Raw genomic sequence first — 22,020 nt, 5'->3', positions numbered from 1 at the left:
GGGGGGAGGGGGGCAGAGTAAGAAACATTTGTGCTGGGGATGAGAATGTGCTAAGAGGGGCGAAAGAAGTGGATTAGTGCTAGGTGGGAGAATTTGGGGGGGGGGGGGGGTTCTAGGAGAGGGGATATAGCCGGGGAGTGATTTGGGGGGCTGTGTTAGAAAGGGGGATTTGGGGGAATTTGTGCTGGGAGGGGGGATTTGGGCTAGGAAGGGAAAACATTTTTTGGGGGAGATTTGTGTTAGGAAGGGGGACGGGGGGGGGGGATTTGTACTAGTAGGAATGATCTGGGGGATTTGTGCTAGTAGGGATGATCTGGGGGATTTGTGGTAGAAGGGGACATTTTGGGGGGGGGGGGGGATTTGTGCTAGTAGGGATGATCTAGGGGATTTGTGCTAGAAGGGGACATTTGGGGATGGGGGATTTGTACTAGTAAGGATGATCCGGGGGATTTGTGGTAGAAGGGGACATTTGGGGAGGGGGGATTTGTGCTAGTAGGGATGATCTGGGGGATTTGTGGTAGAAGGGGACATTTTGGGGGGGGGGGGATTTGTACTAGTAGGGATGATCTGGGGGATTTGTGCTAGAAGGGGACATTTGGGGAGGGAGGATTTGTACTAGTAGGGATGATCTGGGGGATTTGTGGTAGAAGGGGACATTTGGGGAGGGGGGATTTGTACTAGTAGGGATGATCTGGGGGATTTGTGCTAGAAGGGGACATTGGGGGAGGGGGGATTTGTGCTAGTAGGGATGATCTGGGGGATTTGTGCTAGTAGGGATGATCTGGGGGATTTGTGCTAGAAGGGGACATTTTGGGGGGGGGGGATTTGTGCTAATAGGGATGATCTAGAGGATTTGTGCTAGAAGGGGACATTTTTTTTTGGGGGGGGTTGTGCTAGTAGGGATGATCTAGAGGATTTGTGCTAGAAGGGGACATTTTTTTTGGGGGGGGGGGGATTTGTGCTAGTAGGGATGATCTAGGGGATTTGTGCTAGAAGGGGACATTGGGGGGGGGGATTTGTGCTAGTAGGGATGATCCGGGGGATTTGTGGTAGAAGGGACATTTGGGGAGGGGGGATTTGTGCTAGTAGGGATGATCTGGGGGATTTGTGGTAGAAGGGGACATTTGGGGAGGGGGGATTTGTACTAGTAGGGATGATCTGGGGGATTTGTGGTAGAAGGGGACATTTGGGGAGGGGGGATTTGTACTAGTAGGGATGATCTGGGGATTTGTGGTAGAAGGGGACATTTGGGGAGGGGGGGATTTGTGCTAGTAGGGATGATCTGGGGGATTTGTGGTAGAAGGGGACATTTGGGGAGGGGGGATTTGTACTAGTAGGGATGATCTGGGGGATTTGTGGTAGAAGGGGACATTTGGGGAGGGGGGATTTGTACTAGTAGGGATGATCTAGGGGATTTGTGGTAGAAGGGGACATTTGGGGAGGGGGGATTTGTACTAGTAGGGATGATCTGGGGGATTTGTGCTAGAAGGGGATATTGGGGGAGGGGGGGATTTGTGCTAGTAGGGATGATCTGGGGGATTTGTGCTAGAGGGGGACATTTGGGGGGGGGGGATTTGTGCTAATAGGGATGATCTAGAGGATTTGTGCTAGAAGGGGACATTTTTTTTTGGGGGGGGGGGATTTGTGCTAGTAGGGATGATCCGGGGGATTTGTGGTAGAGGGGGACGTTTTGGGGGGGGGGGATTTGTGCTAGTAGGGATGATCTGGGGGATTTGTGCTAGAAGGGGACATTTGGGGGGGGGGGGGATTTGTACTAGTAGGGATGATCTGGGGGATTTGTGCTAGTAGGGATGATCTGGGGGATTTGGGCTAGAAGGGGACATTTTTTTTTGGGTGGGGTTGTGCTAGTAGGGATGATCTAGAGGATTTGTGCTAGAAGGGGACATTTTTTTGGGGGGGGGGATTTGTGCTAGTAGGGATGATCTAGGGGATTTGTGCTAGAAGGGGACATTGGGGGGGGGGGATTTGTGCTAGTAGGGATGATCTAGGGGATTTGTGCTAGAAGGGGACATTGGGGGGGGATTTGTGCTAGTAGGGATGATCTGGGGGATTTGTGCTAGAAGGGGACATTTGGGGGGGGGGGGATTTGTACTAGTAGGGATGATCTGGGGGATTTGTGCTAGAAGGGGACATTTTTTTGGGGGGGGGGTTGTGCTAGTAGGGATGATCTGGGGGATTTGTGCTAGAAGGGGACATTTGGGGGGGGGCGGGATTTGTGCTAGTAGGGATGATCTAGAGGATTTGTGCTAGAAGGGGACATTTTTTTGGGGGTGGGATTTGTGCTAGTAGGGATGATCTAGGTGATTTGTGCTAGAAGGGGACATTGGGGGGGGGGGGGGGATTTGTGCTAGTAGGGATGATCTAGGGGATTTGTGGTAGAAGGAGACATTTTTGGGGGGGGGGGATTTGTGCTAGTAGGGATGATCTGGGGGATTTGTGCTAGAAGGGGACATTTGGGGAGGGGGGATTTGTACTAGTAGGGATGATCTGGGGGACTTGTGCTAGAAGGGGACATTGGGGGAGGGGGGATTTGTGCTAGTAGGGATGATCTGGGGGATTTGTGCTAGTAGGGATGATCTGGGGGATTTGTGCTAGAGGGGGACATTTGGGGGGGGGGGGGATTTGTGCTAATAGGGATGATCTAGAGGATTTGTGCTAGAAGGGGACATTTTTTTGGGGGGGGGGGGATTTGTGCTAGTAGGGATGATCCGGGGGATTTGTGGTAGAGGGGGACGTTTTGGGGGGGGGGGATTTGTGCTAGTAGGGATGATCTGGGGGATTTGTGCTAGAAGGGGACATTTGGGGGGGGGGGGATTTGTACTAGTAGGGATGATCTGGGGGATTTGTGCTAGTAGGGATGATCTGGGGGATTTGGGCTAGAAGGGGACATTTTTTTTTGGGTGGGGTTGTGCTAGTAGGGATGATCTAGAGGATTTGTGCTAGAAGGGGACATTTTTTTTGGGGGGGGGGATTTGTGCTAGTAGGGATGATCTAGGGGATTTGTGCTAGAAGGGGACATTGGGGGGGGGGGGGGGATTTGTGCTAGTAGGGATGATCTAGGGGATTTGTGCTAGAAGGGGACATTGGGGGGGGGGGGGGATTTGTACTAGTAGGGATGATCTGGGGGATTTGTGCTAGAAGGGGACATTTGGGGGGGGGGGGATTTGTACTAGTAGGGATGATCTGGGGGATTTGTGCTAGAAGGGGACATTTTTTTGGGGGGGGGGGTTGTGCTAGTAGGGATGATCTGGGGGATTTGTGCTAGAAGGGGACATTTGGGGGGGGCGGGATTTGTGCTAGTAGGGATGATCTAGAGGATTTGTGCTAGAAGGGGACATTTTTTTGGGGGTGGGATTTGTGCTAGTAGGGATGATCTAGGGGATTTGTGCTAGAAGGGGACATTGGGGGGGGGGGGGATTTGTGCTAGTAGGGATGATCTAGGGGATTTGTGGTAGAAGGAGACATTTTTTGGGGGGGGGGGATTTGTGCTAGTAGGAATGATCCGGGGGATTTGTGCTAGAAGGGGTCATTTTGGGAGGGGAGATTTGTACTAGTAGGGATGATCTGGGGGACTTGTGCTAGAAGGGGACATTGGGGGAGGGGGGATTTGTGCTAGTAGGGATGATCTGGGGGATTTGTGCTAGTAGGGATGATCTGGGGGATTTGTGCTAGAGGGGGACATTTGGGGGGGGATTTGTGCTAATAGGGATGATCTAGAGGATTTGTGCTAGAAGGGGACATTTTTTTGGGGGGGGGATTTGTGCTAGTAGGGATGATCAGGGGAATTTGTGGTAGAGGGGGACGTTTTGGGGGGGGGGGATTTGTGCTAGTAGGGATGATCTGGGGGATTTGTGCTAGAAGGGGACATTTGGGGGGGGGGGGGGATTTGTACTAGTAGGGATGAGCTGGGGGATTTGTGCTAGTAGGGATGATCTGGGGGATTTGGGCTAGAAGGGGACATTTTTTTTTGGGGGGGGGGGATTTGTGCTAGTAGGGATGATCTAGGGGATTTGTGCTAGAAGGGGACATTGGGGGGGGATTTGTGCTAGTAGGGATGATCTGGGGGATTTGTGCTAGAAGGGGACATTGGGGGGGGGGGGATTTGTACTAGTAGGGATGATCTGGGGGATTTGTGCTAGAAGGGGACATTTTTTTGGGGGGGGGGGTTGTGCTAGTAGGGATGATCTGGGGGATTTGTGCTAGAAGGGGACATTTGGGGGGGGCGGGATTTGTGCTAGTAGGGATGATCTAGAGGATTTGTGCTAGAAGGGGACATTTTTTTGGGGGTGGGATTTGTGCTAGTAGGGATGATCTAGGGGATTTGTGCTAGAAGGGGACATTGGGGGGGGGGGGATTTGTGCTAGTAGGGATGATCTAGGGGATTTGTGGTAGAAGGAGACATTTTTGGGGGGGGGGATTTGTGCTAGTAGGGATGATCTGGGGGATTTGTGCTAGAAGGGGACATTTTTTTGGGGGGGGGGTTGTGCTAGTAGGGATGATCTGGGGGATTTGTGCTAGAAGGGGACATTTGGGGAGGAGGGATTTGTACTAGTAGGGATGATCTGGGGGACTTGTGCTAGAAGGGGACATTTTGGGGGGGGGGATTTGTGCTAGTAGAGATGATCTGGGGGATTTGTGCTAGAAGGGGACATTTGGGGAGGGGGGATTTGTACTAGTAGGGATGATCTGGGGGATTTGTGCTAGAAGGGGACATTTGGGGAGGGGGGGTTTGTGCTAGTAGGGATGATCTAGGGGATTTGTGCTAGAAGGGGACATGGGGGGGGGGGGGGGGTTTGTGCTAGTAGGGATGATCTGGGGGATTTGTGCTAGAAGGGGACATTTTTTTGGGGGGGGGGATTTGTGCTAGTGGGAATGATCTAGGGGATTTGTGCTAGAAGGGGACATTTGGGGGGGGGGGGGGGATTGTGCTTGTGGGAAATTTTTTTGGTTGAGTATTTGTGTTAGAAGGAGAAACATGGGGGTATTAGTGCTATGAGCGGATTTGTGGAGGGGAGAATTTGTGCTTGTGGGAAAAAAAAATTTTTGGGGGGGAGAATTTGTGTTTGAAGAGGAAAGTTTGGGGGGGGGGGGGAGAATTAGTGCTAAGAGGGGGGATTTGGAGGGGTTTGTGCCAGAGGGGGGATTTGTGCTGGAGGGGAGACTTTGTGCTCATGCAGAAATTTGGAAGGAGGGGGGAATTTGTGCTAGGAGGCAGGATTTGGGGAGGATTTTGTGCTGGGGGAATTTCTGCTAGGAGTGGAATTATGTGAGGTAGAGGATTTGTACAAGGATGGACGAATGGGGGGGGTATTTGTGCCAGGAGGAAACATTTGGGGAGGGAGCTGGGAGGAGGGGGTGCAGATTAGTGATTGACTTTTTTTTGGGGGGGGGGGTGCAATGTTGACACATATTCCTCATACATCTTAGGATGGCGAAGTGTGGCATCTTCGCCCTGGGCACTAGATGACCTTGTCCCGACACTGACACTCTTATTTATTCATAATGTACATTATCAGGGTGGGGGGATCTCTTTATTTCTCCCAGTCTTTCCCCCTGTGGAATATTTTGTTTGCCTCTTTTTTTTTCATTTTTGATCTGTTGTAAAGAAGTAAACGGTTGTCTATGCAATGATTGAACAGACCGCCTGACCTTTTCTGGAGGTGGGATAGCAGTAAACACATCTGAAGGGCCGTACATTGACCTACAGTAAACTGATCTGTTAATTTTCCAACCCCAAATCTGCAGAATGTGCAGTTTTCACCAACGAGAGAGAAAGACTGTCAACGTTTAACTGTATCCCATAGCTGTCCCCATCCAATGCTTTAAAGTGAACCTGTGCTGTGCCAGCTGCTCACACTTCTCCTCCCTATTGATCCATTTGGCTGCTGGATGTAAGGAGGGTTAGTCCGGTGCGTATCTTGCTATGACTTGGAGCTTACACAGGGCTGAGGATTCATTCCCCTCTTTTGACAACATTGGCTGCCTGAGCAGCCAATCAGCAAGCACCAGTGCTGTCATGTGGAAGGAAGGGGAGTGATTCACATGGTCCTACATACAGGGCTGGTGCAAGGATTTTTGACGCCCTAGGCGAAACCCCATTTTGCTGCCCCCCCTTGGCTCCACCCCTTACTCCACCCCTTTTCCCTGGCCATGTAAAACCCACCCTTTTAATGAAGCAGCCTCACCAGCGCCCATCAAATGCAGCCTCACCAGCGCCCATCAATGCAGCCTCACTAGCGCCCATCAAATGTAGCTTCAGCAGCGCCCATCAAATGCAGCCTCACCAGTGCATATCAATGCAACCTACGAGCACCCATCAATGCAGCCTCACCATCGCCCATCAAATGCAGTCTCACCAGTGCCCATCAATGCAGCCTCACTAGCGCCCATCAAATACAGCCTCACTAGCGCATATCAATGCAGCCTACGAGCGCCCATCAATACAGCCTCACCAGCGTCCATCAAATGCAGCCTCACCAGTGCCCATCAATGCAGCCTCACTAGCGCCCATCAAATGTAGCTTCAGCAGTGCCCATCAAATGCAGCCTCACCAGTGCATATCAATGCAGCCTATGAGTGCCCATCAATGCAGCCTCACCATCGCCCATCAAATGCAGCCTCACCAGTGCCCATCAAATGCAACCTCACCAGCACCCATCAATGCAGCCTACGAGCGCCCATCAATGCAGCCTCACCATCGCCCATCAAATGCAGCCTCACCAGCGCCCATCAAATGCAGCCTCACTAGCGCATATCAATGCAGCCTACGAGTGCCCATCAATACAGCCTCACCAGCGTCCATCAAATGCAGCCTCACCAGCGCCCATCAATGCAGCCTACCAGCGCCCATCACTGCAGCCTCACCAGCGCTCATCAAATGTAGCCTCACCAGCGCCCATCAAATGCAGCCTACCAGCGCCCATCAATGTATGTTTGCTTGCTTCCATTCATTTGGGAGTGGTGACACAGACACAGTCCTCGGCCGCCGCTGCGCCTCTGACACTTTGTGCGGACAGAGCGGTGGCTGCCTGCTGATGCTGAGACTTAGTTGTTTGCTGCAGAAAGAAGAGAGTAGCAACACCAGTGGTTGGGCGCCCTAGGCGGCTGCCTAGTTTGCCTAGTGGTAGCACCGGTCATGCCTACATAGTGGGAGGTACCAGGTATGTCTCTTTTGGATCTGCAGGCAAATGGGGTGGGGAAGGAAGGTGGTGATTAAATATAAGCTGGCATTAAACGGAACCTGTTGCTTTGCCCTGCATGGTCATAGACATGCACGTTTGGCTCAGCCAACAGTTTATGTTGTAACTGACTGACAGCATTACCTGCATCGACCCTCCATTTACATCTATGGTCAACTATGCTCCATCAAATCAAGCAGATCATCAGATCTAGCTGGCAATTTGCACTCTATTAAGAAGAATAGGATGGGTTTTATCTTTATTACCAAGACACAGTGAAAAACAAAGTAAGTGTCCTGAGCAATAAGTAACTACTTTATCAGCAATTGTATGGATATCAAATTCCCAGAAATGGCAGAGTGATAGTGTCATGGATGACTTAACCCTACCAGCACGGAATCGGGGAATAGGTCATACTGTACACAGGCATCGCACCATATAAAGTCCTACCGTGGCCACCAAGATGGTTCATCGATATATGGTCATGAATAATGACACCCATTGCCAGGAATACTTGGGATACTTTTATGGCAGGATCACATAAGATTGATTCAATACAAGCTGCAAATTGAAACATTTTTCAGTTACTTTTGAAAGGAGTGTAAGGGCACTTTCACACTGCCAGCGCAGAAGCATCGGCAGTAAAGCGCAATATTTTTAGTGGCGCTTTACTGTCGTTTTAGTAGCGCTTTTTGGCCGCTAACCCCTGCTAGCGGCCGAAAAAAGAAAAGCGCCCGCAAGGCGCTGCCTTGTATTCACCGCTCAAAGAGCGCCTCAAAGATGCTGCTTGCAGGACTTTTTTTAGCGTCCTCCCAGCGCCCCGCTCCAGTGTGAAAGCACTTGGGCTTTCACACTGGAGTGAGAGGAGAGGCGCTTTACAGGCGCTTTGCAGGCGCTATTTTTAGCGCTATATCGCCTGTAAAGCGCCTCAGTAGCCTTAGACCCCTTTCACACTGGAGGCGTTTTCCAGGCTCTTTAGCGCTAAAAATAACGGCTGTAAAGCGCCTGAAAAAAGCCTCATCTGCAATCCCAGTGTGAAAGCCCAAGTGCTTTCACACTGGGGCGCTGCGCTGGCAGGACGTCAAAAAAAATCCTGCAAGCAGCATTTTTGAGGTTGGCTTAGGAGCGGTGTATACACCACTCCTAAAGCGCCCCTGCCCATTGAAATCAATGGGCAGCGCCGCCGAAGCGCCTGCAAAGCTTTGCGGATGCTTTCAACCCTTTATTCGGCTGGTTCGGGGGTTAAAAGCGCCCCGCTAGCGCCCGAAAACGTCACAAAAATTAAGGTAAAGCGCTGCTAAAACGAACGGCGCTTTACCGCCGACGCCCCCGCGCTGGCAGTGTGAAAGGGCTCTTAGTGAATCAAGAAGAAGGTCATACTGTTCGTACAAAACATGGACATTGCACCTTGTAATGTCCTACCATGGCCACCAAGATGGTTCATCCAGCATTGTATAGCCATAAATAATGACACCCACTGCCAGGAATAATTGGGATACTTTTATGCCAGGATCACATTAATTAAATGCAAGCTGGCAATTGAAAATTAATTTAATGAATTTTGAAAAGACACCAACTGAATCAAGAAAAAGTAATACTGTACATACAGAACATACAGAACCCACAGAACATACAGAACCCACAAAACACACAGAACACAGGCATTGCACAGTGGTGTAGTGGTTAGCACTTGCATCTAGCAGCAAAAGGGTTGTAGGTTCTCGAATCACAACCTCAGCACTACCTGCCTGAAGTTTTCATTTTCTCCCTGTGCCTGTGTCAGTTTCCTCTGGGTACTCCGGTTTCCTCCCATATTCCAAAGACATGCATGTTAATGTTAATTGGATCCTGTTTAAACTGGCCCTAGTATGTGTATGTATGAAAGTGTGTTAGGGACCATAGATTGTAAGCTTCTATAGGGTAGGGACTGATGTGAACGTACAATGTATCTGTAAAGTGCTGCGTAAATTGACGGTGCTATATAAGTAACGTAAAAAATGTAAGGTCCTACCATGGCCACCAAGATAGTTCATCCGAGATTGTATTGTCATAAATAACACCCATTGCCAGGAATACTTGGGATACTTTTATGGCAGGACACACAAGGTTAATTTAATAAAAGTTGCTGATTGAAAAATATTGAAATAACTTGAAAAGACAGAGAAAAGGTCATACTGTACCTGCACAAACACAGGCATAGCACCATGTAAAGTTCTACCATGGCCACCAAGATGGTTCATATAACATTATACAGCCATTAGTAATGGCACCCGTGGCCAGGAACACTTGGGATACTTTTATGGCAGGATCACATAAGATTAATTCAATGCAAGCTGGCGATTGAAAAAGAATTGAATTACTTTTTAAAAGACAGAATCTGAATCAGGAAATAGTTGGTGTACATACAGAACACAGTCATTGCACCATGTAAGGTCCTACCATGGCAACCAAGATGGTTCATCCAGCATGGTATCCTCATAAAAAATGTCACCGATGGCCAGGAACACTTGGAAAACTTTTATGGCAGGATCACATAAGATTAATTCAATACAAGCTGCCAATTGAAAAATATTTCAGTTACTTTTGAAAGGACTGTAAGTGAATCAGGAAGAAGGTCATACTGTACTTAGAAAACATGGACAATGCACCATGTAAGGTCCTACCATGGTGACCAAGATGGTTCATCCAGCATGGTATCCCCATAAAAAATGTCACCGATGGGTCAGGAACACTTGGGATACTTTTATGGAAGGATCACATAAGATTAATTCAATACGAGCTGCCGATTGAAAAATATTTCAGTTACTTTTGAAAGGACTGTAAGTGAATCAGAAAAAAGGGTCATACTGTACATAGAAAACATGGACAATGCACCATGTAAAGTCCTACCATGGCCACCAAGATGGTTCATCCAGCATTGTATGGTCATAAATAATGACACCCACTGCCAGGAATAATTGGGATACTTTCAAGGAAGGATTACATAAGATTAATTCAATGCAAGCTGGCGACTGAACAATAATTTGATTACTTTTTAAAAGACAGTAACTGAATCAGGAAAAAGTCATTGTGTACATAAAGAACACAGGCATTGCACCATGTCAAGTCCTACCATGGCCACAAAGATGGTTCACCCAGCATGGTATCGTCATAAATAATGTCACCCATTGCCAGGAATACTTGGGATACTTTTATGGCAGGATCAAATAAGATGAACTCAAAATAAGTTGCTGATTGAAAAATATTAAAATGACTTGAAAGGAAGGGGAAAAGGTCATATTGTACCTATATGAACACAGGCAGCACAGTGGTGTAGTGGGTAGCACTCTTGCCTAGCAGTAAAAAGGGTCGCTAGTTCAAATCTCAACCACTCAACCATACTACCTGCCTGCAGTTTGCATGTTCTCCCTGTGCCTGCGTGGGTTTCCTCCCACGCTCCAAAGACATGCTGGTAGGTTAATTGGCTTCTGTTCAAAAATTGGCCCTAGTATATGAATGTGAGTTGGGGACCTTGGTTTGTGGGCTCCTTGAGGGTAGGGACCAATGTGGGTGTACGATGTATGTGTGGAGTGCTGCGTGAATTGGCAGAGCTATATGGGTACCTTAAATAAATAGGGATGATTGTAGATACGCACCCACACTCACTCAGGTTGAACTGAATGGACTGGTGTCTTTATTCAACCTTACTAACTATGTAACTATGTAACAGGCATTGCACCATGGTCACCAAGATGGTTCACACAGCATTATACAGCCAATAATAATGACACCCATTGCCAGAAACACTTGGGATACTTTTATGGCAGGATTACATAACATTAATTCAATTAAATCTGCTGATTGAAAAATATTGAAATAACTTTTATAAGTACAGTAACGTTAACATCTAGAAATATGAGATTTTAGTCATTAGGTTTAAAGGGTCATCCACACCCTTTACTGATACTCCATTTGTTGGTGTTGTTGCTAAACTGCCCTCCTGCGTCTTGTTTCCAAAGGCAAGGAAGTGAAATCTCTCAACTAGAGCCCTCTAAAGTGATATTGCCACAAATGACAGGTTCCCTTTAAGGTCAATGTACAGCCATACTATAACACTGTATTACACGTCACCTGTACTTCAATCTGCTGCAAAGAGCGATAGAACTCAACAACTGTTTTCTTCCCTTTTCCAGTTTTAGAACATTTTGTAAACTGAAGTCAACTTTTTGTAATTTTTTTTTTTTTTTTGTGATGAGTCAGATTGAATCTGGCTTCCAAACAGGGTGAAATAAGGTTTGGACCATATCAGATTCACAAGAGATTGCACAAATGCCCTCTAACCTGTATTCCCTGATAAGAGTTCAGGCTCCGGGTCTGTCCCACATCCCAGCAAAATACCATTACTAAATAAATAATGACAAATACACTGATTAGAGGGAGGATGGCTGACTGGCAAACCAGCACTGAAGCTTGATGTTTCAGCTCACAAGTTTTCCACGTCTAGAAAAAATAATCACTAGACCCAATTATTTTTTTATTTTTTAGATCATTTTTCTGGTTTATAAAAACTGCATATTCTTGCCCTTGAAAAAAGGAAAGTGCTGGAGAACTCCACCAAGCTTAATACATTGCACTAAGGTACTGGCAAGGGCTTTATACATAGGTAAAGGATAGGGATGAGCCGAACACCCCCCCCGGTTCGGTTCGCACCAGAACCAGCGAACGGACCGAAAATTCGCACAAACGTTAGAACCCCATTGACGTCTATGGGACTCGAATGTTCGAAATCAAAAGTGCTCATTTTAAAGGCAAATTTGCATGGTATTGTCCTAAAAAGGGTTTGGGGACCCGGGTCCTTCCCCAGGGGACATGTATCAATGCAAAAAAAACTTTTAAAAACGGCCGTTTTTTCGGGAGCAGTGATTTTAATGATGCTTAAAGTAAAAAAAAAAAAAAGTGAAATATTCCTTTAAATATCGTACCTGGGGGGTGTCTATAGTATGCCTGTAAAGCGGCGCGTGTTTCCCGTGTTTAGAACAGTCCCTGCACAAAATGTCATTTTTAAAGGACAAAATCTCATTTAAAACTGCTTGCGGGTTTAATGTAATGTCGGGTCCTGGCAATATGGATGAAAATCAGTAAAACAAACGGCATGGGTACCCCCCAGTCCATTACCAGGCCCTTTGGGTCTTGTATGGATATTAAGGGGAACCCCGCATCCAAATTAAAATAAGGAAAGGTGTGGGGCCACCAGGCCCTATATACTCTGAACAGCAGTATACAGGCGGTGCAAACAAGACAGGGAATGTAGGTTTGTTGTTAAGTAGAATCTGTTTGTAATTTTGAACGGGTACATTTTTAACGTGTTTAGCTCCAGCCAAAAAATCTTTTTTAAGCTTTTTGGAAAACATAGGGAAGGGTTATCACCCCTGTGACATTTGTTTTGCTGTCTGTCCTCCTCAGAAGATTTCACCTCACTTTTTGTCCCAATGACAAATGTTTTTTGAAAATTTGGGGTTTTTTGTGGAACAAGGATTGGAAAGCATCAGTGGAAAGGAGAAATGTTTTTCCCATATTAACTCTTACAGGAGAGAATTTCCCTTCCTAGGGGTAGATTTCATCTCACTTCCTGTTGTCTCCTTCCGTTTGCAAGTAGGAGTCGTTTGTAAGTTAGATGTTTGAAAGTAGGGGCCTGCCCTATATACTCAGCAGAAATTTGGGCCTTAGGTGTTGTTGTGGCCACAACACTGTAAGCCCTCACAGGGCCCTGCTGTGAAATATTAGATCAAGAATTGTAATTACATGCCCCTGTTGAGCAGGGGCAGAAAAATTGGGCCTTTGGTGCTGGTGGTGGTGCTGGTGCCACAACACTGTAAGTCCTCACTCGCTCTTGGTGGGCGCAGAAATGGGCCCTGCTGTGAAATATTAGATCAAGAATTGTAATTACATGCCCCTGTTGAACAAGGGCAGAAAAATTGGGCCTTTGGTGGTGGTGGTGGTGCTGGTGCCACAACACTGTAAGTCCTCACAGACACTCTAGTTGGAACGCAGGAACGAGCCCTGCTGCAAAGTATTGCATCAAAAATTGTAATTACACGCCCCTGTTAAACAGGGGCTGAAAAATTGGGCCTTAGGCACTGGTGCTGGTGCCACAACACTGCAGCCCCTCACAGATACTCTAGTTGGAACGCAGAAACGAGCCCTGCTGCAAAGTATTGCATCAAAAATTGTAATTACACGCCCCTGTTAAACAGGGGCTGAAAAATTGGGCCTTAGGCACTGGTGCTGGTGCCACAACACTGCAACCCCTCACAGATACTCTAGTTGGAACGCAGAAACGAGCCCTGCTGCAAAGTATTGCATCAAAAATTGTAATTACACGCCCCTGTTAAAGGGGCTGAAAAATTGGGCCTTAGGCACTGGTGGTTGCGCTCAGAACCAAAAATTTTCTTACAAGCTATCACCATGATCATTGAGGAGGAAGAGGATAATTACTCAGGGATAGTCACTCAGCATCAGCATAGGCAGTCTTTGAAGGGATCTGAAAAAAATTATTCGGTTACATCAGCATCAGGTGCTTGGTAGCTGGTGGTGATCCAAGACTGATTCATTTTTATGAAGGTCAGTCGATCGACCGAGTCAGTGGACAGACGCACCCTGTGATCGGTTACAAAGCCTCCAGCAGCACTGAATGTGCGTTCCGAAAGAACGCTGGATGCAGGACAGGCCAGTAGCTCAATTGCATACTGTGCAAGCTCTGGCCAGTGATCCATCCTCAAGACCCAGTAACCCAGAGGATTTTCGGTGGGAAAGGTGTCCAAGTCAGATCTTGCCCCTAGGTATTCCTGCACCAAGTAAAACAGACGCTGGCGATGGTTGCTGGAACCGATCATACCTTGGGGCTGCGGACCAAAAAATTGTCTGAACGCATCGGTCAGACGGCCACCTTCTCCACCGCTCCTTCTTTGACTGACCGAAGCCTCAGCAACACGTTGTCCAGAAACAGGAGTTTGTAACCTCCCAGGCTCTGGGAACGCGTTGCACAGACCTTTCTGCAAGGCCTTCCGAAGATGTTTCATCCTCTGCTCCCTCTGCGATGGCAAGATAAGGTCCACAACCTTACCCTTGTAACGTGGATCAAGGAGGGTTGCCAGCCAGTATTGGTCCTTCTCCTTGATACCACGAATACGAGGATCCTTACGCAGGCTTTGCAGGATCAGGGAGGCCATGCAGCGTAGGTTTGCTGAGGCATTCGGTCCGGAGTCCTCTGGGTCACTAAGGACGACATGGTCCGCAGCCACCTCCTCCCAGCCACGTACAAGTCCATGTGTTTCTTGGGACTGATCTCTTAAAGACTGCTGCTGATGCTGAGTGCCAGGCTCCACCTCCATACTGACACAATCTTCCTCCTCCTCCTCCTCCTCGTCCTCTTCCTGTGTGATCGGCGGGCACGCAGGAACACTGTCTGGATAAAGGGGGCCTTGAGAGCTAAGGAAGTCCTCCTCTTCCTGCCTCTGTTCTGCCTCAAATGCCCTGTCCATTATTCCACGCAGCGTGTGCTCCAACAGGTGGACAAGGGGGACAATGTCACTGATGCATGCACTGTCACTGCTCACCATCCTCGTGGCCTCCTCAAATGGTGACAGGACAGTGCATGCATCCCTGATCATGGCTCACTGGCGTGGGGAAAAAAAAACAAGCTCCCCTGACCCTGTCCTGGTGCCATAGTCGCACAGGTACTCATTGATGGCCCTCTGCTGCGTGTGCAGCCGCTGCAGCATGGCTAACGTTGAGTTCCACCTGGTGGGCATGTCACAGATTAGGCGGTTCTTGGGCAGGTTAAACTCCTTTTGGAGGTCCGCCAGCCGAGCACTGGCATTATATGACCGGCGGAAATGCACACAGACTTTCCTGGCCTGCCTCAGGACATCCTGTAAGCCCGGGTACCTGCCCAAGAACCGCTGCACCACCAAGTTAAGGACGTGAGCCAAGCAGGGCACATGGGTCATTTGTCCCTGTCAGAGGGCAGAGAGGAAGTTGGTGCCATTGTCGCAAACCACCATTCCTGCCTTAAGTTGGCGTGGCGTCAACCACCTCTGAACCTGCCCCTGCAGAGCTGACAGAACCTCATCCCCAGTGTGGCTCCTGTCCCCCAAGCACACCAGCTCAAGCACCGCATGGCATCTTTTGGCCTGCGTAATTGCGTAGCCCCTTGAACGGCTACGGAGCACTGCTGGTTCCAAGGACAAAGCACAGGAAGAGGCCATGGAGGAAGAAGAAGAGGGGGTGGAGGAGAGAGGTGTGTCACAATCATTAGTAGTGGCATTTTGGAGGCGTGGTGGCGGAACAACCTCCAACACTCCTGCACCTTGTCCTGCATCCTTCCCAGCTGCCAGCAGATTCACCCAATGCGTGGTGAAACTTAGGTAACGTCCCTGTCCATGCCTGCTGGACCATGAGTCAGCGGTAATATGCACCTTACCGCTGACCGCCCTGTCCAGCGAGGCATGGACATTGCCTTCCACATGCCGGTAGAGAGCCGGAATCGCCTTCCGTGAGAAAAAGTGGCGTTTGGGTACCTGCCACTGAGGAACCGCACATTCCACAAACTCACGGAAGGGGGCAGAGTCTACCAACTGAAAAGGCAGCAGTTGAAGTGCTAGCAATTTTGCCAAGCTAGCATTCAACCGCTGGACATGTGGATGGCTGGGAGCGAACTTCTTTTGGCGGTGCAGCAGCTGGGGCAGGGAAATTTGCCTGGTACAATCTGACATCGGTGTACCGAAAGCAGATTGCCCACAAGTACTTGGCTGTGACACACCTAATTCTACACCTTCATTCCTCTCAGTGCAGGTCTCAGAGAGGACTGAAGGTATAGTGGGGTTGGAGATCTCAGCTGATGAGGAGCAAGGAGAGGTCCTCTTTGTTCTTTGGTGTGGGTCTTTTAGATACGCTTGCCAATGAACTGCATGGCAGGTCAACATATGTCTGGTCAAGCATGTGGTACCCAAGCAGGAGATGTTTTGGCTACGCGAGATACGCTTGAGACATATGTTGCAAATAGCAGCGGTGCGATCTGATGCACTCGTCTCAAAAAAGGCCCACACCAAAGAACTTTTTGAATAACGCGCAGAGACTACAGTGCCCTGCACATGTGGAGCTTTGGGGTGTGATGCAGTCAATGTGCTCCCCCTAAGCTGGCCCCTGGAGGGCATCCTGTCTTGTTGGTGATATGCCGCCTCCTCCTCCTCCTCCTTTCTCCTATCCGGCACCCACGTTGAGTCAGTGACCTCATCATCCCCTCCCTCCTCATCACTGGAGCAAACCTGGCAGTATGCTGCAGCAGGGGGAGCATGACTGCCAGATTGCTGTCCTTCTTGGGCACCCCCTCTGTCCGTGCTCATGTTACTGCCTTCATCGAGCTCAGTATCATCATCAGAGCCTTCCAAACGCTGGGTATCCTCAGGAGGACATGGTGGGGCTAGGGAAGGAGTCACTGATGACATTGAGCCGAGGGAAGAGGCCGCTGCTTTGCCAGACAAAGTACCCTGAGCATGGGTGAGAGAGGATGAGGAGGATGAGGACGGCTTGGTCATCCACTCGACCAAGTCTTCCGCATGTTGCGGCTCAACACGGCCAGCTGCCGAAAAAAAGGCCAAGCGTGTCCCACGGCCACGTGCTGATGAGGATGCACCGTCTCCACGACCAGCACTAGACACAGAGCCTGCTTGCCCTCTCTTATTGGCTTGTGACTGTCTGCCTCTCCTTCTTGGCCTTCCAGACATACTAATGGCCTGTAGCTGCACTAAGCTGGGATATATATATATACTGATACTGCACTAAGCTGGGATATATATATACTGATACTGCAGCTAGCAAAATCAACTGCCTTCTGTAGTATTAGAACACCACCAACCTTCTACAGGTAGCTTTAGCTGAACACTGTGCAGAGCTCGCAAAAAAATAACTTGTAGGTTTAGCTGAACACTGTGAGGAGGACGCACCACACTAACTTGTAGTTTTAGCTGAACACTGTGAGCAGGACGCACTACACTAACTTGTAGTTTTAGCTGAACACTGTGAGGAGGACGCACCACACTAACTTGTAGTTTTAGCTGAACACTGTGAGCAGGACGCACTGCACTAACTTGTAGTTTTAGCTGAACACTGTGAGCAGGACGCACTGCACTAACTTGTAGCTTTAGCTGAACACTGTGAGCAGGACGCACTGCACTAACTTGTAGCTTTAGATGAACACTGTGCAGAGGTCTCACTACACTAACTTGTAGTTTTAGCTGAACACTGTGAGCAGGATGCACTGCACTAACTTTTAGCTTTAGATGAACACTGTGAGCAGGATGCACTGCACTAACTTGTAGCTTTAGATGAACACTGTTCAGAGCTTGCAAAAAAATAACTTGTAGGTTTAGCTGAACACTGTGAGCAGAACGCACCACACTAACTTGTAGTTTTAGCTGAACACCGTGAGCAGGACGCACTGCACTAACTGTAAATAGTCTAGCTGCCTGACTGTGGTACTAATAGGATCAAAAGAACACCAGCAATTTTCTTCAGGTAGCTGTATATACTGTAACAAGACAAGCCTGCCTGTCAGTAAGAAGATAACAGGAACGGATCTAGCTAAACTGAATACAGTGTATATATATATATGCAACACCTGGGATGCATATATATACACAATACACTGTAAGTGCAGCTAACTCACTGATTGTCCTGCCTAATCTATCTAACTCAAATGAAATGACACTGTCTCTCTGTCTATCTATCTCTCTTTCAACGCCGGAACACACACTACACAGGGCCGCCGTGCAGGCGGCCTTATATAGTGTGGGGCGTGTTCTAAACCCCCTGAGCCATAATTGGCCAAAGCCACCCTGGCTTTGGCCAATTACAGCTCTCTCTACCGACGGCGCTGTGATTGGCCAAGCATGCGGGTCATAGTGCATGCTTGGCCAATCATCAGCCAGCAATGCACTGCGATGCCGCAGTGAATTATGGGCCGTGACGCGCAACGCGAATTTGGCGCGAATGGCCCATAACGTTCGGAATTCGGCGAACGACCGAACAGCCAATGTTCCAGTCGAACATGGGTTCGACTCGAACATGAAGCTCATCCCTAGTGAAGGACATACGTAAAATTGTAGCCCTCTGTGCTCCAAACAAGCACTACAATAAATAGCAGAAGACCAGCACTGAAGGACATCCATGGCTTGGTAAATGTTCGTTATTTAAAAAAAAATGTTAAAAACGAGCAAAGCACCCCATTTTTATATTTTAAACTTAGAAAAAGCTTGGAGCGGGGTGTCCCTGAACACAGCCGATCATTGCTCATCTCCCTACCTGGACAGCATGTAAAAACAAGAAGGGGCGCTGATTGAAATACGAAGTTCTTTCCGTGGCATATGTGTTTTTTACATTTTTAAAACAAATGTAAGGTATTTGTCTTTTTTTTTTATGTTCGAAAATCTGGCTTTTAACATTTTATTAAGATCCCGTAGAACCTGAGCAAAAACCATAGGAGCCTGGTGAAGCCGAGAGCTATAAAAAGCACAAAACTGCAAAATTGAGACACAGCACCTCTTATATTTATTTTATGTACGTTCGTTAATAATAATCGGAACAGGTTTGCACTGTGCATTTGTTCCTAAAAGGCCATTGTAAGACCTATACAAAGAGCGATTGGCCTAAAGCTGGCCATACACGGATCAAATTTTGTCTGATTCCTGCTCAATCTGTTGAAATTCTCTCCATGGGTGGCCCTGTCCTACTACCCAGCTTGGTAAACGTACATTTTTCAATTAGCTTTTGTTGAATGGAGTCGGGTAGAATATTTTTTAACCAACGATTGAATGGGATGCAGTCACTGTTTGGGTATTCTGAAAATAGCAATGGCCTGGGACTGCAAGTTCGTCCATTGCTGCGCCATTTTAGGGTATTAAGGCATTTCTCTTGTTCGGCTCGTGGGGCTGAACAATAAAAATCTTAAAATGCATGGCCAGGTTACATGTATCAACACATTTTCCAAATAACCTTGTAGTCTCAAGTTTAGGAGATTTTTGACTCCAGGAAATGTCCTCGTTCTTTCACTTGGAGTCAATAGGGTTGATTTAGGCCCCTTTCACACTGGGGCGGGAGGTGCGTCTGCGGTAAAGCGCCGCTATTATTAGCGCCGCTTTACCATCGTTTTAGCGGTGGTATTCGGCCGCTAGCGGGGGGGGTTTTACCCCCGCTAGCGGCTGAGAAAGGGTTAAAAACCACCGCAAAGCGGCTCTGCAGAGGCGATTTGCCGGCAGTATTTCCGCACTGCCCCATTGATTTCAATGGGCAGGAGCGATGAAGGAGCGGTGTATACACCGCTCCTTCACCGCTCCGAAGATGCTGCTAGCAGGACTTTTTTTCCCATCCTGCCAGCGCACCGCTCCAGTGTGAAAGCCCACGGGGCTTTCACATTGGAGACGAAGCAGCGGCTGTTTCGGGTCGATTTGCAGGCGCTATTTTTAGCGCAATAGCGCCTGCAAACCTCCCCAGTGTGAAAGGGGTCTTACTAAAGGCAAAGTGCAAGTGCAGTCGCTCCAGATCTTAGTAAATGGGATGAAGCTTCGCTTTCCAAGAAATACCCAATCACATGCAAGGAAAAAAAAAAACAGCATTTTTGGTTGTACATGACTGGATGATGGAAGTCAGTAGCGCTCAGGGTTGCCAACCTCCTGCAGCATTTTTTTACTGACAAAACATGGACATTTTACTGGCTGAGCACATTTTTGACTGGCAACCTGAAAAATTACAGAACTCCTATTGAAAACTAACACAGTGAATATTTGAACAGTATAAACATGATATGGAAACACTGACAATACCTAAAACAAAGTAATTTGCTTGATTTACACTTAAAAAGTCAACACAGCATGAAATTATCAGCCTCTGATATTTACTGGCAGTTGTAAAAAAAAATCACAGATTTTTACAAACTGTTAGTAAATTTACTGGCGGTTGGCAACCCTGGTAGCGCTTCCCCTCAACTTGCAAAGTGCACACTCTATTTGTTTTTAGTAAATCAACCCATTTGTATTGTAAAAAACTATTCACTGCTTGTTAGATTTAAAGTGTATGTCAAGCCAAAACTTTTTTTTCTTTTACTTTTGGAGAGAGTAGGGAACCTTTGTTAGTAGTTTACTGCTATCTGAGGCTCCATTGACAATAGAACTCTCCAACAGCAACCCAAACAAAAATAACATTGCTTTTAATTAGAGAGGAAGGCTAGAACCTTCCCTTACGTTCTGTCTTATGAAACTGTTGTCACTGGGGGAGATTTACTAAAACTGGTGAACACAGAATCTGGTGCAGCTCTGCATAGCAACCAATCAGCTTCCAGGTTTTATTGCCAAAGCTTAATTGAACAAGCTGAAGTTAGAAGCTGATTAGTTACAGCTGCACCAGATTCTGAGTGCTCCAGTTTTAGTAAATCAGTAGTAGCAGTAGCAGTAAAAACCTGACAGAGGTCCCACCACTCTCTATTCAAAACTAACAAAGTTTTGTATAGACACACACACTTTAATTTCTAAACTCTATCCTTTTATATTTGAGTGCCATTTGTAATAATGTACATAGAAAAAAATTCTTATAGATAGATAGATAGATAGATAGATAGATAGATAGATAGATAGATAGATAGATAGATAGATAGATAGATAGATAGATAGATAGATACTATGTATACAAGCCAAAAAGAATCAATATATAAAAGCAAAATTAGAAGCCTTCATATTGCTGAAATGATTGTCAGTCCTTTACCAAATCACATTAAATATATTTTATTCCATACAAGCCCTGAGTATTAAGTTGGAAGCAATTCACCACTTGAAAAGGTCAACAGGTAAGCCAGTGTTTTAAGATGTAACTTACCTGCTGGCCCTATTGTTTCCGTTAAATTAATCCACTCTGTGGTCCTAGACTAAATAGAAGGTATTCCCGGTAAAACAGCCATAGCTAGAAATGGTTGTATTCCTGACACATGCAGTTACCAAACTAAGAAAGGTACAAACTTCAAAAAAGGATAAATAGCTTGTTACTTGGAGTTTGGTCAGTGGTCGGAGATCCATATTCTCGAGCGTGCAGGACTTTGTCCACAAACTGGAATTTGTCATTAGGACAATAGGGAAAGTTCTCCAGCTTTAAGAAAGAGCTGAACTATTCATATCAGTTTTTTTTTTTCTTCTAGAACAGTTGATCTTTATCAGGTACCTTGATAGTAAAGCTGATTAAAGGATCACAGTGTAAAGCAAAAATGTAACTCTAACTACAACAGACTGTACATTGACTACAGGGCCCAGCGGAGCAGGGGCCCAGTGCAGATGTCTCCAGACACTTTCCTCAGACTGCTGAAACACAATTTAATAGTTATTTTAGTTTTACGTGGGTACTTGTGGTTAAACCATAATCCTCCAGCTTCTTATCTTTGGGGCATCCTGATGGTCCTATTTCACCACAATAGGCTGTATCTATCTCTTCTACAAACCTAATGAAGCCATCCTTCTCATACAATTGGATGCTCTAGTCCAAGATTGGGCAAACATTGGCTATTCTGGCAGTGGGGCAGAACTGGAAATTCTGATAAGGCTATCTTGCAAATGGATAAAAGATGCTGGTTAGGAAATCAACGTGCTGGGAACCACACATAACAAAAATCAGATTTCTGGGTTCAGCTAGCTCTTTATAAGTTACGGGGTTAGGCATTTGTAGGCAGGTGCAGTCTACTTTCTCCATTGCAGGTGGCGCTCTTCCGCACTGCAGTTGGAGAGTTCCTCTATGGTTTCCTGGGTCA

The 22,020-nt window shown here is 47.3% G+C and overlaps 1 protein-coding gene and 1 long non-coding RNA gene across 2 annotated transcripts in view; one reads left to right on the top strand and one right to left on the bottom strand.

Moving 5' to 3' along the window:
- The window catches only part of LOC141114106 (uncharacterized), a 55,481-nt gene extending 34,161 nt beyond the window's left edge, over nucleotides 1-21,320 (bottom strand). Inside the window, exon 1 of the long non-coding RNA XR_012236871.1 lies at nucleotides 21,102-21,320. This is a non-coding gene — a long non-coding RNA (uncharacterized lncRNA). The remainder of the gene's footprint in view (nucleotides 1-21,101) is intronic.
- The window catches only part of HNF4A (hepatocyte nuclear factor 4 alpha), a 162,155-nt gene that overhangs the window by 58,925 nt on the left and 81,210 nt on the right, over nucleotides 1-22,020 (top strand). The window lies entirely within an intron of this gene.

This window comes from Aquarana catesbeiana, linkage group LG12, assembly GCF_042186555.1.
Source record: "Aquarana catesbeiana isolate 2022-GZ linkage group LG12, ASM4218655v1, whole genome shotgun sequence".
Classification (NCBI taxonomy): domain Eukaryota; kingdom Metazoa; phylum Chordata; class Amphibia; order Anura; family Ranidae; genus Aquarana; species Aquarana catesbeiana.
The sequence above is the reverse complement of the archived record's forward strand: the minus strand, read 5'-3'. Positions and strand labels throughout refer to the sequence as shown.